Source organism: Marmota monax, unplaced genomic scaffold (genome assembly GCF_021218885.2).
Source record: "Marmota monax isolate L192 unplaced genomic scaffold, Marmota_monax_Labrador192_F-V1.1 WCK01_AAM20220418_F8-fsc00119, whole genome shotgun sequence".
In the NCBI taxonomy this organism is placed as follows: Eukaryota; Metazoa; Chordata; class Mammalia; order Rodentia; family Sciuridae; genus Marmota; species Marmota monax.
The window spans coordinates 3389668-3405254 of record NW_026694771.1 but is presented as its reverse complement, the minus strand read 5'-3'; the positions used below and the strand labels follow the sequence as shown (position 1 = coordinate 3405254).

The window sequence follows — 15587 nt, the reverse complement described above, 5'->3', positions numbered from 1 at the left end:
GCAAGGATGGTGGAATGTGACATCATTATCCAAAGTACATGTATGAAGACATGAATTGGTGTGAACATACTTTATACATAAACAAAGGTATGAAAAATTGTTCTCTGTGTGTGTAAGAATTGTGATGCATTCTGCTGTCATGTATTTAAAAAATAAAACCAATAAAAAATAAAAAGGCTGTTAGAATTTTGATTATATAAGTAAAAGTGTTCACCAAATATTCCATGATTGGTTAAAACAAACTGTGATCCATACCTACAAAAATATTGTGAAGTTGCTAAAAAGCAATAAGGCAGATTTACATGTATTAGATTATAAGGTAATAAGACATTATATATGGTACAATCCCTCTTGTATTAATACAATTAGGAGATTCATATATGTACCGGCATACACATGAATATATTTTTTTCTGCCAGGAATTGTTGAAGCAGCACTTTCTACATGGGCATTTCTCAAAACTGTACACATTCTGGTATTGTCCCTATAAAACATGATCTCTTTGCTACATTATAATAGAACATGGCACCTCATGATGGAAGCTGTGGAGTTGGAGGCCAAAATGGCCTTATGATATCCCACAGCGATTATAGTATTTGCACTTAAATAGTTTCTGAACGCTCAGAAATGTTCTCTTCTGAGTGCAATAGAGATGCTTCCCAGTAAGGTGAGCTGCCTTAGATATTCTTCAAATACTAAAGAAATCGAAGGAAGAATACAGATAGGTGATATAGTTGGTGCTGTATCTTAGGGAACTGATTTGATTATAACACCTTTGAATACTTGTAAGATTTGTTAATCATCATTTTCTGAAAAAAGGTAAAAGTCCTCACAGCTCAGCCCTACTATTCATTTTTTAAATATCATATTCTCTTTTCAGCAAATTCAAGAATTTCCCATCAGTTATTGCTATTATTGAAAAGAAGATAAAAAGGGTAATAATTTTATTGACTGCTTTCTGTGGGTTGGGTTTTACTTCCATTATTTTCATTTAATTCCCAAATGCCTCTATTATTATTATGGTTGTTGTTAGTATTACCATTTTATAGATGAGAAAACCTAGGCCTGAAATACTGAAAAACTCATCACATGTTACAGATCTAGTAAGAGGCAGATGAAAATGTGTATATAAATCAGGCTGATTCCAAAGCTTTCTTTTCCATTTTCTTTTTCCAGATTAGGTTTATAGGGCTCCCTACTTTGGGGTCCCAGAGCTTTCTTATCTTTTGTTAACCATGTGTTTGTGTGTGTGTGTGTGTGTGTGTGTGTGTGTGTGTCTGAGAGAGAGAGAGAGAGAGAGAGAGAGAGAGAGGGAGGGAGGGAGAGAGAGAATACAAATTCAAGTAAAATATCTCTAGGACTCCATTTTCCTCACCTCTGAAATGGATAGCACCTTTCATTGCGAGGACCAAATGAGATAATGTTATGAAAGCACTTAGTATACCTAAAATAAAACATTATCATTATTGCTATACAAGTTTCCCTCCTTTGCATAATGGATGTGTTCTGGAGAAGGTGATTATGAAAATGTATAGGCTTAACTTCTATTATCAAATCACAGAGCAATTACATTATAAAATAACAGAAAAAGATTCCTAACAGATAGAGATGAACACTTGACGGAAGTCAGGGGTTTGGGTAGAGGCTGAGTCTGTGGGGGCTTTCCTGGGAGTAGTCTGTGGGTTGGCAGCATTTTTAGATCCTCTTATCTCCCTCTCCTCAGACTCCCTGTTCCGCAACTCTTGAATTCACTCCAGCAGTTTCCAAAGATGATTCCCTTCTTTTCCTTTTGTCTGGTTTTGAGGTATAAAGGAATGTTTATGCAACAGCAGTACTTCACCTGAAAGCCCGCACTTCCTATATAATAGTTAGAAAATCTCTTTGATGTGGGATTCCCAATTAGGTAAATTAATCAGTGCTCTATTTACACTCCATGTCTGGTTACCAGTTTCAGTTATATGTATTAGTAATAATACTGGCATTAGCTGCAACATATTCATTACATGGAAAGGTTTCTGGGCCAGGAAATATGTCTTCTAGTTTCTTGGAAACCTGACACTTACTAGTGAGGCCTATAAATAAAATGAAAACTTAAATAGTACTGACTTCACCTTCAACTCATAACTAAACTAAACCTGACTCTGGGACTGAAGAGCTATTTTCTCCTTCTGGTCTCATCAGCTACAAGTGTTACTAACTGAGGTCAAGCTATGTGCTCCCACCATGCACATCAGGCCAACAACCTGGTGCATCTTGGGGTTTGCCTTTTCTTATGATACCAGAACTTTTACTTAAATTAGTGCTATATTTTTTCTCTTAGGACATCCTTTTATTCGTGGAAAATATTCAGAATGAGTGGAATTTTTAAAATAAACCATCTGTTGCCCAGACCTTGGGAAAAGCAGCAATGTTTGAAAATACCAGATTCTACTAATCAGGGGCACAAAAGCCTTATTAAATGTACTCATTTTCTTATCTGTAGAGCTCATGTTGGAAACCAGATCCAACCTCAGCATGCCAACAGGTATCAAGTAAGAGAGGTCAGCATAGTCTATACCCTTATAATCTAGTTTGGGCACATCAGCTCAGAAATACTCTTCATAAATTTGAAAAGGAGACCTTGTTCCAGATAACATTGCAAATGCTTGGAGCCTGGGCATCCTCTCATCTTCATTTATATTATATTTATAATTTGGCCATAAGCAGACTATAGGGTCTACTCAAAACTACCTTAATCTTACTGTTATGTTTATTCCTATTTTTGTCCTCTATTCCCCCACCTTATTATATTTTTCTCATTTCTAAAGATCAGAAAATTCATTAATTCATTTACTTGTATAATAAATATCAAATAACCTAGGGAAAGATGGATAGATGATAGATGATTGATAACTAAAAACAGACAATAGATAAATAGCTATGTAAAACAAATTGAAGTCATGGCCTCACAAAATGGTGAAAAGAAGGAGATTCCAGATGGAGGATGCTTTAAACTAATCACTTGGAAACACTTGAGATTTCAAAGTATAGAGAGTAAGGAGAAGTCATTTCAAGCAGAATAAACAGCATGAACAGAAAGGTTATCATGCATTGGAAAAAGCAAAATCATTTGGTTTGTGAAAGAGAGTAATGAGAATAAAAAACTGTCAAGGAAAATGTGGTCTTGATAGATCACTAGAGCATGTGAGTTTCAACCAAAGAATAGTATTCTGTCAATAATTAGGTCCAAAGAAAGTATAATCCACAACTCCCTGTGTGGGAGGCCAAGCTTATGGGTGACTGAGTTACACTCCCCAGCTGGGTGCTGAGGCACTCAGTCACAGAAATGGGTGTGTCTTGCTACAGCCCCATGGGTGAAGCTATGCTCACCTGTTCCTTTGTAATATAACCCCTTGCCCTGTTTAGGATAGAATCTTCCATGGAAGTGCCTTGTGTGTGTCCCCTCCTCTTACTGTGCCCTTGGGTGTGGCCTACCCAGGTGTCAGTCAACCTGCTGACAGTGGACATCATGAAGATAGACTCAGCCCCCTGAAACCTGACCTCTTGCCTCATTTGAATAGCTTCTCCTCAATAAAAGGGGTCAGCCCGTGCTCCCTCTCTCTCTCTTTCTGCGGACCCTTAAGGTCAGAGGAGCTGTCACAGCAACCCCAAAGAAAAAGGTATTTGTGTCTCTTGTGTGGTTATTTCGTGCAGCCCAGTTAGCCCAGTTTAACTAGAGTGACCCCTGAGCCTTTTAGTTGTGAGAACAGAAACCCGGCATCCCTGACTTTCATAATTTCAGTAGAGAGTAGTATAATTCATCACAATCTCTGATTTTTTAGGCTGTACAGGGAAGATGCTACATTAGTGGTGGAGAATAAGTCCTCTTATATATCTAAGATCCCCACTCCAGCTGAGATTATCACGACTCATCTATTGAAATTAATGATGTCATGTGATTTAGACAAGAATTTCACCAGCTCCTAATCACATCAACATTGGTTCTTCATTCTCAAAAGTACACTCTAGAGTTGCCTACAGGCTGATACTGAGTGTGGCTAATATGAAAGAGGTACCCTGAGCACATGCGAGATGGCTATAAAAGTTTGACAAAAGCTGTCATTTGATTTTGACTAGAACCAACATGTTCATTAATGGTCAATTTGGTTCTCCCTATGATCCAGAGGTCACTTCAGTATATGTGGAACTATGATATTTTCTTACATATCCTTTAAGGTTTTCTGATAAATGTTTAGAATTCTGTGACTCTAGTCATCAAAGAAACACTCCTTTCCTAGCATTTCCTCTCCTGCTCCCTCTATTGTTCTCTATTGCACCTATCAACTTCTGGAATGCTTTTGGTTTCATGTGTGCATTTGTTTATTTTCTGCCCCTCCTCTCCAAATGGTAGCTCTTTTAAAACAAGGAAGATTTGTATGGGTTTATTTTGTACACTTTTTATCCCTAGTCCTAAGACAGATACTTGTTGAAAGACTGATTTTGAAAATGAAGGCAAAATATAGAGAAGGGGAGTTTGGGGGGAAAAGCTTTCTACATAAAACTCTCTCCAAAAGTTCATTATATAACTCGAAAATATCACTAATTACTTCATGAACTAATTTTCTATAGACTTCAAAGCACTTTTAAAAATGTATCTATTTCTTTCTTACCATTACTGAAATAGCAATCCTATTCTTTCCGTATTCTATAGATAGGTATAATGGCAGAGGTGTGTTTTGGAGCTCAGCAGATGAGTCCAGGTCCCCTGATAACAAGGGCATCTTGTAGGCACTATTTCATATCAGTTTGTTTCTCACAATCAGTGAGCTTTTAGTGCTGAATTGTGTAGGGTACTACAATTTGAACAAATAAATAATGTCATTAACTTAATGCCCTTCCTGCTAGCATATGACCTTCTCACAGAAACAAATAAATAGGCAAATAATTAAGCAAACAAAACAAGAAATATAGAAACAGAAAGAAGAACAACATAGAAGAAAGGCGAATATCTCAAAGGGCTGAACATGTTTGTTCTTAATTTTATTTTTTAAACCCAGATTATTCTTTTTCCTTGTTATTATGTTGCATCTTACTTGCAGAAAGGAATGAGATTTAGTGCACTGTCAAAATGATAAGTCAGCCACAGCTCATCGAACTTGGGAACATTATGGCTTCTGTCTCTTCAGATCCTCTTTTAACCTGAAAATATCATTTGGATTAAAAATTGAAACTATGAAAATACTAAAAGAAAACATTGGTGAATTATAAACTTGGCATCAGAAAGGAATTCTTCTGACAGAATATATATGTAGAAGTCATATAGAAAAGACAGGTAAATCTAATTATATAAAAAAAAACTTCTATATGGCAAAAAAATTATAGGCAAAGTAACAAAAGAAGACAAAATAGGAAACATTTTTTTGCAGCTGATGTAGATAAAGTAACTGTTGCTTTAATATATAAATAGCAGAAATCCATAACAAAAGACCCACAATCCCATAAAGAAAATGCAGAAGAGATGAATAGATATCTTACAGAAAACTAAAACACTAATACCTATCAAAAGATACTTAGCATCACTTATAATAAGAAAAATTCAACTTAAAACTGTACTGAGACACTATCTTTTACTGATAGAATTGACAAAAATCCAAAAGTCTAACAAAAATACTATTTCACTTAGACTGAGAGTAAAATGGTACTTGCATATGTTACTAATGAGAATGTTAAATGATACAACCCTTGTTGAAATCCATTTCTCAAAATTTAAGAAACATGTATCCCTTTAATCAATAGTTTTGCTTCTGTAAATTTATCCTGAAGATGAACCTGCAAATCTATGAATTGATTTATGGACAAAGTTCTTCACTAGAATATTGTATAAAGTGACAAGAAGTTATTTATTCATAGGGAGTAGTAGAACAAACTATGATATATTTACATAATGGGATATTGTACAATGGAAAAAAAAAGATGAATGCACTAATATGGAAAGATTCCCAAGATATACAGGAGAATGCAAGACTGAGATACACTGAAAAGGTATTGAACAATGAAAGATTGAGAACAGTGTATAAAGTGGATAAACTTTCATGTGAGAAGGTGAAGGGAAAATATAATATTTGTTTTTCCGCATAAAAAGACCACAGATATTTTCCTAAAACAATTAATTAACACAAGTGCATACCAATGGGGAGAGAGAAGTGAATGGGGAGAAAGAGAGAAAACTGTTTTATGTAGATTTGATTTTTTTTTTTTTGAATCCTGGAAATCTATTGCCTATGTAACTAAACAAATATATTTGAAAACTAATTCAGGAACAATCTCATATAAAAATGAAATGAAAAACAAAGCAATGATGAGATGGTTCCTGAACCCCATAAGCTTCCTTCAACTTTTAGCTACAGGTATAGTCACCCCTTTTGGACAAATGTGGTAAAACAGCTTGGCATCTTTAGAGCACAAAATGTTTCAGCGTTCTTCCATCTCTAGCTGTGTAGCTGTCTTATGATGTTATTAGTGGATCTACCAGTAAAATGCATTAAAATGTTGCAGCTGTGAACTAATTGGGATGAATCCTCTTGAAAAGCCAAGGGTGATTCCCTTATGTTTCCTTTCATTGTTGCATGGAGAGGACCTAGTTGTCTATTCATTGCTAAGAAGAAAATGCATTTGAGGAGTTTAAATGTATGCAGTTATTAAAAATAATAATCATAATATCTTCCTTCATTAAAAGATATTTATCAAGATCCTAAATGCTCAGGTGATAGATTCCATATGCGTAAGATTATTAACATGAAGCAAAATAGGGAATTAGGCCGATGATGTATATTGAGTATTTAGGAGTTTCTAAAGGAGAAATCTATATAAATAGCACATCATAATAATATTCTACCGGCATCCAAAGTTTTATAAAATAAGCCACACAAATTCATTCACTGGTCAGAAACTGTAGTGCAATAAATCCAATTGGACTATTGGTCCAATAAGTTGTTTCTGCAAAGGTTTATGTATGTTATAGTCAGAATGCTATCAGGAATGACCTAGAAGTCACACAAAAGAGCAGAAGCGAAAGCTCCTAAATCTCATTTCCCATTTCTTTTGTCTCACTGCTTTTTTTTTTTTTTTAACTAAACAGTGAACCAGTTAGTTAAAAACTCTGTGCAAGAATTTCTTCTTCTGGATTCATTATTTACTTTAGGCAATGGTTTTAAAACAAGAAAGTAAGTAGGTTGAGAGTGTTCATCCATCCATCCATCCATCCATCCATTCATTCATTTATATTAGCTAAATACTCAATATATTTTGCCACAATTAGAGATACAGAGATAAAAGACACAATCTCTATCCTCAAATATTTCTATTTCAGTCTAGTGGGGAGAAAGGGAAGTAAATATTCAACTAATTATAACACAGGGTGATAAGCTGCTGTAATTGAGTTAAGCACAAATAGCTGTGGGAGAACAGAAGCATGGGACCCTGACTTTTAATAAGGAGACTCCATCACAAGTTTAAAGGAGATGATGTCATACCTAAAAGTTGAAAAATCAAGAAGTAAATCAAACAAAGATTATAGATAATGGAAAGGGATATCAGGTAGAGGTAATAGCAAAAACAAAACAAAACAAAACAAAAAACAAACAAACAAAAAAACCCAGTGATATTACAGAGGTCTATTTCAGGAAATGGCAGGTAGTTCCAGATGGAGCTCAGGGTACTATTTGAGAATGACAGTAGATGATTTTTTTTGGCCCATCCAGGTTGGTATGGACGTGCCCCACCCCACTCTAGATAAGGTCATTAAGAAAGTCTAAGAGAAAGAGTAGCCAGGCAGAGCTCAGGGACAAGAATATTCCCAGCAGAAAACTGCATTTCTTGTACGTATATGCCTATTTCAAGGAATGGTTAAGAAGCTGGGGGCACTGATTCCTGGTTGTCAGAGAAGAACAGAACTATTCCAAATACTATTCCCCTGACTATTATCTAATCTCTTTTGTTGTCTCTGGAACCATGGCTCTTTCCCATCAATGAATTCATTCAGTCCCTGTAATCAACACTGATTAGTGTTGTTTAACATCAATCTTTTCTACTTTTTTTCAAAGAAAGATACCAATCAGCTGCTGCACACCCCTGCTTGTTAAAAGCAGCACCTCTCCTGCTGACTTACTGTTCTCTTAATCAAAAGGGCAGGAGGAAGCAGTTGGGATTCACTTTTCTTTTTTTTTTTCTTTCAAAGTACACAAATGTCAACTTCCTCAAGGATGTTTGGCATAGCTGAGTTCAGTCATGGAACGTACAAAGTCAGCTTGATCAAAAGGTTGCAGGCTGCCCACTGCTAAAATGGAGGGAGAAAAGGAAACCACAGGCTTCCCTGAAGTGTGAATGAGTATATAGGCCACTGCCACATGTGTATTTACACTGAAGACATGCTGAGCTGACAAGGGAGTTTAGGAAACGTGAACTCCCCCCACTGTACTTCTCTATCTTCACTTTTGAGCTCCAGGAGCAGGGATTTCTTGTATTTTTTCTACTGTACCCAGCCAACTGGTTACCACATAGATTGAGAGCAACCCTGAGTCATGGCCGTTTTTGTGTATTTAAAAAAATATTTCACTACCAGTCTCCCACTATTTAGCTGAAGAATACATTAATCCTTTTCCCCATATACCTGAAAGTATTAGTACATAGAACAGGTACAGAAACATACATTCATTCATTTTCTTACTGTTTTAAGATACCAGTATCCACTATGTGGCTGTCAATATGAGAAACTTTTGTTAATAATCCCCCTGAAAGACACTTCTAATAGTCTGATGCATAAAATAAAATTTCATAAAAGTTATTTTAAATTGTGAGTCACGTTGATTTTAGAAATAGGAAACAATCTGTAAATAATACTTATGGACTCATCTCAGTCTGAATATATAGTCCATCATGCACAAATGTCATCATATATGGTGATCTACAAACAAAATTATGAAGATATTTGGTATTTGTAGCAGTGTACAGCTGGCATGGTTAAAAATAATATTTTGTACAACTTTGTATTGTACAAATGAAAACTGAAGTGATGAGAGGTAAATATTAGTATAAGGTCACAGTGAGTTCTGGCTAGACCCAGGACTCAAGAATACAGAGTCTAAAGGCCACTACTATGGATAGACAAGGAGAGGGATGAGATACTTTAACAAGGACAGGGATACACATCTAGAAATGTTTCTTGTTTCACTTGAAATGCCTTTGAATTCCTGGAAAGAGAATAGGCAGAAATGCATCCATAGGAAGACTTGTATATGGAATAAAGTAATACATAGTATCTCTTCCTTATGTAGTCTAAAAAATTTTATCTGAGCAGTATTTCTCAAGCTTCCTAATCATAATGACAAACTTCCTTAATCATAATGAGATTTCTTGTTTCAGATCCAAATGCCAAGGCCCTTCCATGGAAATCTCTGATATTTTCTAGGTCTGGGTAGACTCAGGAATGTGCATATTTCACAGGTGACCCTGACAATTCTTAGGATCAAGGATGTTCAGTAAACACTGTCCTAGAGAAACTTGGCCACATTGGTTTAAATAGTCTTCATTCCTAAGGAATCCTCCAGTTTCAATGTTTCTATTGTTCCTTTTAAGCAGGTGCAGACTCTCACAGGAAACCATGAACTCATATATTCCTTTAAAACATCTATAGGCAAATTTACTAAATTTTAAGGAACTTAGCATTAGTAAAAAGTCAGAAGGAACATTAAGTAGCTCATTCCCACAGAAACATTAACCTGTAACTTCCAAGTATCCATTTCTATTTTTTAAAATATATGCTCAGTTGACATTCTTTAATTGCATGGAAAGTTTTATTTTTAATTTTATTTCATTGTCTTTCAGTCTGGTTAATCAGATTACTAATTTCTTCCCTGTTGAAGGTAATCTTCAAAAAAATAATTTGCTTTTCTAAATCCCAAGAATATTAATATTAATAATAATAATGATAAGACAAACCAAACAAAAGTAATCAAGAAAAGATACCTCCACATTTGAGCCTAGTCCTTCTCTTTCTTACTGAAACATCTTGTACCCTTTTAAAAGGTAGAAATAAGTCTGTTCATATTATCAAATCTTTATGATGTTAGTCACTTTTCTTACAAATTCAGTCTGAGGCAAAACTCTTCTGCTCTTCCATTTTCCTCTATTGAAAGACACTATAATGAACTCACTTCTGGGTGTCCTTCAATTAGACTTCTTTTAAATGAATACCAAACAATCTAACCAAGAAACAAAAAATATTCTTGTTACTTCTTTTACAATAATTCCATAATCTGGAAGAAAACTGAATTTTGTGGGAAAGAACTGCCCATGCCCTCATATAAGCATAAGAGAAGGGACAATAACTACAAAGAATATCTGTCATTTGTGGTTGTACTGTAGTTATAGTAAGAATTGCACAATTAATTTCCACTATCAAATTAAACTGGTAAATGGGCCTAGATTAAATACACAAGTCTGCTCTGCTTGCTTTGTTCTGTTATACACAAAGTAATCTTAAATTCAGTTTATTATCACTAGCATGTTTTCATTTTGGGGCAAAAATAATCTTTTTCTTCATAAGGAATATTGTACAGTGAGACAATGAAAGTCAATGATGTATATAGTTATAGGAGAATGACTGCTGCTAAAATAAGCACCTAGTTTAGTAGACTATTTTTCTTAGAAGCTTGAAGCACAATAATTTTTCCCACTGGGAGAGAACGTGTCTCTTGAGTGGGGTAGAGTCTAAGTGACAGTGAACGGTGTAACCTGCAGCAGGAAATATACTCTGCAGGGCAGCATCCATGAGAGTTGGAAAGCATCAGCACAGTATAACAGACATTTGGAAAGAGGAAAGATATGTACCCTTTGAGACACAATTGAAAGATTATAGATTATGGTTAAGTGAGCATACTTTTGAGAGTCCATTTCTGTTGGCCACAAGAACATTGGTACTCAACACTTGGTAGGTCTCTTTAATTATATCAGAGACCAGGGCTATTTTCCCAGGTTAGATGGGAGCAACAACTAACAAGCTGTCCCCAGCTTCCGTCAGGACCCAGATGGCAAAGTCCCAGCAACCACAGCAGCAGAAGCAGCAGTAAGAGCATGGTTTTATCCTGTAGTTCCTGCCCATGGAAGAGCTGTGCCCTGTCTGCTCCCACTGACAAGCAGATAAATACAGAGGTCTGTCAACAAGTACATATTTATGTATATCTACAGCTCCCTCATGCAGACCTTCACAGAATGCAGAACAGCTTCCATTTTTATAACACATGAACCCGCTAATGGGGTGAGACCCATTTCTCACAAGGGGGTGAAAAGAAGCATCAATATGCAGTCTTAACCCCCATTTGTGGGCAGGAACCTATCATTCCATTGTAGGCCTATAGGTCTCTTACTCACAAAGTCCTTCATTTATTTTCCAAATATTCTTCCCATAAATGGTGCTACTCTGCACTGTGCAAGCAGTTTTGATAGGCAAAACTGTCAATTTCTCACTCACTATCTCATGGGCAAAATTAAGTCTAGTATATACCTGGAGTTGAGTGACTGGGGAGACAGGATATTTTCTTATTTAGGAGGCATTTTCCATGTTAGAGACTCATAACTTAGAATGAAAAAAAAATCATAGAAGTTTGTCCATGTTAAAAATCCTTGAAATCAGGGGAGTTCACAACTGTGTACTATAGTCTACTGTGGACAAACATTTTGCAGAGCTCAGAAAATAAAGAGAAGAATAAGGCATGATCCTATCTAACAGGAGCTTTGAGTAGGCACAGAGTAAAAAGCACTCACTCAAATAACCATATAATAAAATGGGTTACTTGCCTTAAGAGGAACAAAGCAAAGTATATATGCAATTCATGGTCAACAGGAGGTTGAATATAGAGGTGGTATATTGGCCAAGTTGTTTTCCTTTAAAAAATATCAGAACTGTCCAAAGAAGGGTCAACTGAATGCATGTAGATAATGATGGTTGAACTAAGCATAAAACAAAAGCAAGTCAATATAAGCACTATTTCTTATAATCAAGGTCCAGAATATCCTTGGGATGTCTGTCTGTAACTATTTCACAGGGATAAACAGAGCTTGGAATGGTCTTGAAATCTCAGCTGAAATATAGCCTTTCCTGAGTTTTCTTTTTGTTGCTGATCTGGTTGAATTAAAGAAAGATGGAAGAAAATGTAGGGGAAGATTCTATAGTTTTTTAAGATACTGACAGTAGCATTAAGAACCTTGAATGAATGCCCCTCCAGAATCCCTCTGTGCAGATCAGTACTCTGATATGTGAGTTCTCCCATAGATTCTTACATAACATGAGCTCATGGGTGTCCCTTGTGTTTGTGCTTTAAGATGTCAAACATCGAGAGTTGTTTGGGAACATGTAATAAAGCCCTCACTGAATGGAGGCTTGAGTAAGCCTGAAAGCCTTCTCCCAACCTCACCCTGCCCTATAGGAGTAATTCATTATAATCACATCAAAAAGCAAATGGGATCAGGAATGTAGGAGATATTTTCCAGTTAAAGTTATAGTTAGGTAGGATTAGGGTTGGGAGGGAAAAGATATGGAAAGTGCTATTAATATCCATTGAAATATCTCCTTTTATCTCCTCAGTCATGACTGAATTTGAGTTTTTCTCACTTTACATCTGAAGTATTGCAAGTGCTTCTCAGTCAGCATCTCTGACTCATCTCAACCCTCTCAATCTGCCCTGCAAACTGTAGTCAGGTTAACTCCTAAAACACCCCTTTCATCATTTTTCCTTAGCTCTAATATTTCAATTATTCAGTGAACCCTTGTTGCATTCTAACTGTATGAAAGCCATTTTTCTCATCACCCAAAAAGAATAAATTCTGAACTCCACCTGACTTTCCAAGTTCATATCCTAATATTCTACAAAGAGGATCTCATTTCTAATTTTACTACTTTGTCTACATACCAACTTAATTTCCACTGATTGAATTTTCTCCATCTTACCTACTTTTTTTCCCAAATCTCTCCACTGGATGCCATCTTTGCTTTTCTCCAAAGAATTTTTTTTTCATCCTTTAATACTCCAGCTTTTAGATCTATAGCTAAAGTTCTCTTTCTATTATCAAGCCTTCTATGTACCATTGCAGGCCACCATGACATGGATTCTTGGAGTGCCATTTTTTATTATTCCTCTGTACAGAATAATAGACTAATAATTTCCATCTAATTAGTTTTAGGATGTAGTTATTCATCTCAGTACTAAGACTGTAAAAACTGTATGATCCTTGTAAGCAAGTATTGTGTCTATGATAATCAGTAACATTGTTAACTATCATGACAATTACAAAGTTTAGTGCCATACTTTTTTCATAAATAAATTTAAGTTGTATTTCTTTTTAAAATCTTGTCTCACTTTTTCCATGAGTCCACAAAACAAGGCCCCCCCCCAAAAAAAAAAGGGAAAAAAAGAAGAGTGACAATAAAGGGAACACAATACATATCAACATGTAATTGTCAATGGTCTTTTACTGACTACAACAATGGTGCATTTTGCTGTTAGCTCCTCTTTTACATGTGATATTTGCCATTACACACTACCACCCTGATGTCAACTTTGTCCAGTTAACTGATATTAATTTAGCTTTAGATGCTTTTAGCACCAGTCTGTCATTCAAACAAATATAAGGCATCGGAGATCAAGTTTAGGAGACAAGATCTCTGATATTCATCAAGGAGCTAATATAAGACCATTATGGGAGGCAAAACAAATGGTACAACAGATAGTCTGCCACAGTAGCTCAATGCTAATGCTTACAGCTAGGACTTGATTATCAGATTTTACTCACTCATTAGTAATATATTTTCTGAAAATATAATAAATGAAGAAAGAGGTTTCGCGTAACATGGTATGAAGATCTGAATCAAGGTTAAGCATTTTATTAGAAATGCAAATGGATAATGAACCACCTGTAAGACTAAAATGGGAAGAAAATGGGTTCTAGTGTGGGGTTCATGGTTTCCTTTAGGAACAGATGAAGCAGAGGGTAGGCATACTATATTGATTGGGTATTGGTATTTAGGGTTCATATCAGGCAAGAAGGCAAAAATAATGAAAAGAGTTTGGACTGGAAGACTGAGAGTGATAATTAAGAATAGTGAATGGAGTGGTCTAGATGGACAATGAGGTCAGCATTTAGCACACCACCCAGCTAGGACTAGGACTAAGACTTAAGTTGAGAGTCTAGAAATGAAGAACATTCATTCATTCCCTCATTCACTGTACATTTATCTATTGAGCTGGAAACAGAATGGTGAACTTATCAATGAACCTAAACTGGACCACGATTTAACAGAATTTTCAGCTTAGAAGTAAAATAGGCATGAAGGACTTAAGCATTTGGATGAAAGCAGACAAAGTGAGTAGCTAATAGGAATGAGGCCCAGCAATGCAATAATCTTGTAAGAAACACTTGAAACCTGTGCTGAGACGGAACTCAACATGAAGCCCACCTCATCAAAAGCATGGATGTCTTATATTGAGAATAACATATACCTAAAGCTCAAGATCTCAAATGGGCCAGGCAAGCATACCTAGGTGAACAGGGTATGTGCCTGCTTGTTTGTTTGTGCAGGTGGGATTTTTTTTCTAACAGGTACAAACCATGATTCTCTAGCATAGGAATAGTGATGATGATGAGGAGGAGGAAGAGGAGGAGGATAATGGTGATTGGTAACGGCAGCTGATGTTGATGGAGTGCTTACTATATGCCAGGTACTGGTTTAAATTATTTACATTTACTAGATCATTCACTCTTCACAGTAACTTTACAATGAAAATAAATTTCTGATTAGCATCCTGATCCTTCTCCTGTTCTTCCTTTACAGACAAAGAAACAGAGACACTGAGAATTAATTTTCCCAAAGTTAAACAGCTTGTAAGTTTTAGAACCCAGGCAGTCTGCAGGTCTAATAAAATTGCTGTGTTAAACTCTGGAGAGCAACAGCAGAGTTGTACTCCCTCATCTCAGAGGTATCTATATCCGAATACTATATATGGTTTATATTCCCATGGGTAGAAATGATATTCTTACCAGAGAAGTATCCCTTCTCAGAAACATGAAAATAGCATATTATGTTATTTAGACATATAATGAAGGTTTTAGGGTATCAGATGAGATATTTGGCTTTTATAAATTTTAATTTTTAATTGTACTAATTAAACAATAAAAAGTATCATGATGAAGCACTAGAACAATAGACAGGCTAATATGGAAATTAAAACTCTAGCCTCAGTTTACTAAGTGTGACTCTGTCTTCACTTGTCTACAGGATAGTGTAAGGATTAATAAAATGACTATAAAATAGTTACCTTATGAAGAATCATATATTTCATTATTATTGTGATTTTCTGAACCATGATAATTCTGCTGGGACTTCTTATTAAAACAGTACATAAACGTGAATCCAAAACCCAGGAAAAAGAATCACCAAGTTAAAACATCAGAGGTGGGGCTGGGGCTATGGCTCAGCGGTAAAGCACTTGCCTGGCATGTGTGAGGCACTGGGTTCGATTCTCTGCACTGCATATAAATAAATAAAAATAAAGATC

General features: G+C 35.8%; 1 protein-coding gene across 41 annotated transcripts in view; it reads right to left on the bottom strand.

Annotated features, from left to right (window-relative positions):
• Zbtb20 (zinc finger and BTB domain containing 20) overlaps positions 1–15587 on the bottom strand; it is a 795965-nt gene that overhangs the window by 266360 nt on the left and 514018 nt on the right. For 4 of the 41 annotated variants that reach the window (XM_058572846.1, XM_058572837.1, XM_058572842.1 and 1 more), the window contains one exon: positions 5073–5178. The exons of the other annotated variants lie outside the window; for them this stretch is intronic. The gene's annotated coding sequence lies outside the window, so the exon portion shown is untranslated. The remainder of the gene's footprint in view (positions 1–5072; positions 5179–15587) is intronic. 41 annotated transcript variants of the gene reach the window in all.